The 3,154-nt window shown below is 55.5% G+C and overlaps 3 non-coding genes across 3 annotated transcripts in view; all 3 read right to left on the reverse strand.

The window, feature by feature from the left end:
- The window catches only part of LOC126217795 (large subunit ribosomal RNA), a 4,217-nt gene extending 3,614 nt beyond the window's left edge, over positions 1–603 (reverse strand). Inside the window, exon 1 of the ribosomal RNA XR_007542426.1 lies at positions 1–603. This exon is cut by the window's left edge and continues 3,614 nt beyond it. This is a non-coding gene — a ribosomal RNA (large subunit ribosomal RNA).
- A 187-nt stretch (positions 604–790) lies between these two features.
- LOC126217797 (5.8S ribosomal RNA) lies at positions 791–945 on the reverse strand. Its single transcript, XR_007542428.1, has one exon. It is a non-coding gene; the product is annotated as a 5.8S ribosomal RNA (ribosomal RNA).
- Positions 946–1,299: 354 nt separating this feature from the next.
- Positions 1,300–3,154, reverse strand: LOC126217792 (small subunit ribosomal RNA; the record flags this gene model as incomplete). Its single annotated transcript, XR_007542424.1, has 1 exon — positions 1,300–3,154. It is a non-coding gene; the product is annotated as a small subunit ribosomal RNA (ribosomal RNA).

Below are 3,154 nucleotides of genomic sequence, written 5' to 3' on the forward strand. Positions count from 1 at the left end.
GGCCCACCGCACACCGGAACGGCCCCACCCCGCGGCGAGTGGAAAGGCAACCGGACACGACCCCGCCGCGGATTGCTCCGCGCGGGCGGCCGGCCCCATCTGCCGAGGGCGGAGGCCAGTGGCCGGATGGGCGTGAATCTCACCCGTTCGACCTTTCGGACTTCTCACGTTTACCCCAGAACGGTTTCACGTACTTTTGAACTCTCTCTTCAAGTTCTTTTCAACTTTCCCTCACGGTACTTGTTCGCTATCGGTCTCGTGGTCATATTTAGTCTCAGATGGAGTTTACCACCCACTTGGAGCTGCACTCTCAAGCAACCCGACTCGAAGGAGAGGTCCCGCCGACGCTCGCACCGGCCGCTACGGGCCTGGCACCCTCTACGGGCCGTGGCCTCATTCAAGTTGGACTTGGGCTCGGCGCGAGGCGTCGGGGTAGTGGACCCTCCCAAACACCACATGCCACGACAGGCGGCAGCCTGCGGGGTTCGGTGCTGGACTCTTCCCTGTTCGCTCGCCGCTACTGGGGGAATCCTTGTTAGTTTCTTTTCCTCCGCTTAGTAATATGCTTAAATTCAGCGGGTAGTCTCGCCTGCTCTGAGGTCGTTGTACGAGGTGTCGCACGCCACACCGCCAGCCGGCTGTGCACGCTACCGAGACAGTACCGGTATGCGAACCGCCAGGCGACGGGCGCGCATCGCTCGTTTGAGGGGACGTGGCCGGCCCACAGGCCGGCACGACACACCCACGTCTCCGAAGCGGGACAAACGCCGCGCGCTTCAGTTTACGTAGCCGACCCTCAGCCAGACGTGGCCCGGGAACGGAATCCATGGACCGCAATGTGCGTTCGAAACGTCGATGTTCATGTGTCCTGCAGTTCACATGTCGACGCGCAATTTGCTGCGTTCTTCATCGACCCACGAGCCGAGTGATCCACCGTCCTGGGTGATCTTTTTACAGTTTCCACTGTCTCTTTCAAAACAGTTGCATAGGCGGGACTGAGGCGTTCGACGGCCCCTGTTCCAGTGTTTTGTGTCCAACGGCCTCACGGCCGATGGGCGTCGTACGGCTCCACTCCGGAGCGGACAGGCACTCGGGCGAACGTCATTCAAAACCGGCGCGAGGCGCCAGGTGCCGCAGGCCAGCCGCTCCAGAGCTTCAGCGCTCGTACCACACAACATTTGTCCGTTAGTTTTGAGAAGCACGCGTGGTCCCGCACGCGGCGCACAGCTACTGCGAGCCGTACAGGTAGCGTGTTGCACGACACGACACGCACATCGAAAGACATGCAGTCTAGTCGGGTAATGATCCTTCCGCAGGTTCACCTACGGAAACCTTGTTACGACTTTTACTTCCTCTAAATGATCAAGTTTGGTCATCTTTCCGGTAGCATCGGCAACGACAGAGTCGATGCCGCGTACCAGTCCGAAGACCTCACTAAATCATTCAATCGGTAGTAGCGACGGGCGGTGTGTACAAAGGGCAGGGACGTAATCAACGCGAGCTTATGACTCGCGCTTACTGGGAATTCCTCGTTCATGGGGAACAATTGCAAGCCCCAATCCCTAGCACGAAGGAGGTTCAGCGGGTTACCCCGACCTTTCGGCCTAGGAAGACACGCTGATTCCTTCAGTGTAGCGCGCGTGCGGCCCAGAACATCTAAGGGCATCACAGACCTGTTATTGCTCAATCTCGTGCGGCTAGAAGCCGCCTGTCCCTCTAAGAAGAAAAGTAATCGCTGACAGCACGAAGGATGTCACGCGACTAGTTAGCAGGCTAGAGTCTCGTTCGTTATCGGAATTAACCAGACAAATCGCTCCACCAACTAAGAACGGCCATGCACCACCACCCACCGAATCAAGAAAGAGCTATCAATCTGTCAATCCTTCCGGTGTCCGGGCCTGGTGAGGTTTCCCGTGTTGAGTCAAATTAAGCCGCAGGCTCCACTCCTGGTGGTGCCCTTCCGTCAATTCCTTTAAGTTTCAGCTTTGCAACCATACTTCCCCCGGAACCCAAAAGCTTTGGTTTCCGGAGGCTGCCCGCCGAGTCATCGGAGGAACTGCGGCGGATCGCTGGCTGGCATCGTTTATGGTTAGAACTAGGGCGGTATCTGATCGCCTTCGAACCTCTAACTTTCGTTCTTGATTAATGAAAACATACTTGGCAAATGCTTTCGCTTCTGTTCGTCTTGCGACGATCCAAGAATTTCACCTCTAACGTCGCAATACGAATGCCCCCGCCTGTCCCTATTAATCATTACCTCGGGTTCCGAAAACCAACAAAATAGAACCGAGGTCCTATTCCATTATTCCATGCACACAGTATTCAGGCGGGCTTGCCTGCTTTAAGCACTCTAATTTGTTCAAAGTAAACGTGCCGGCCCACCGAGACACTCAATAAAGAGCACCCTGGTAGGATTTCAACGGGGTCCGCCTCGGGACGCACGAGCACGCACGAGGCGGTCGCACGCCTTCGGCTCGCCCCACCGGCAGGACGTCCCACGATACATGCCAGTTAAACACCGACGGGCGGTGAACCAACAGCGTGGGACACAAATCCAACTACGAGCTTTTTAACCGCAACAACTTTAATATACGCTATTGGAGCTGGAATTACCGCGGCTGCTGGCACCAGACTTGCCCTCCAATAGATACTCGTTAAAGGATTTAAAGTGTACTCATTCCGATTACGGGGCCTCGGATGAGTCCCGTATCGTTATTTTTCGTCACTACCTCCCCGTGCCGGGAGTGGGTAATTTGCGCGCCTGCTGCCTTCCTTGGATGTGGTAGCCGTTTCTCAGGCTCCCTCTCCGGAATCGAACCCTGATTCCCCGTTACCCGTTACAACCATGGTAGGCGCAGAACCTACCATCGACAGTTGATAAGGCAGACATTTGAAAGATGCGTCGCCGGTACGAAGACCGTGCGATCAGCCCAAAGTTATTCAGAGTCACCAAGGCAAACGGACCGGACGAGCCGACCGATTGGTTTTGATCTAATAAAAGCGTCCCTTCCATCTCTGGTCGGGACTCTGTTTGCATGTATTAGCTCTAGAATTACCACAGTTATCCAAGTAACGTGGGTACGATCTAAGGAACCATAACTGATTTAATGAGCCATTCGCGGTTTCACCTTAATGCGGCTTGTACTGAGACATG

This window comes from Schistocerca nitens, unplaced genomic scaffold, assembly GCF_023898315.1.
Source record: "Schistocerca nitens isolate TAMUIC-IGC-003100 unplaced genomic scaffold, iqSchNite1.1 HiC_scaffold_88, whole genome shotgun sequence".
In the NCBI taxonomy this organism is placed as follows: Eukaryota; Metazoa; Arthropoda; class Insecta; order Orthoptera; family Acrididae; genus Schistocerca; species Schistocerca nitens.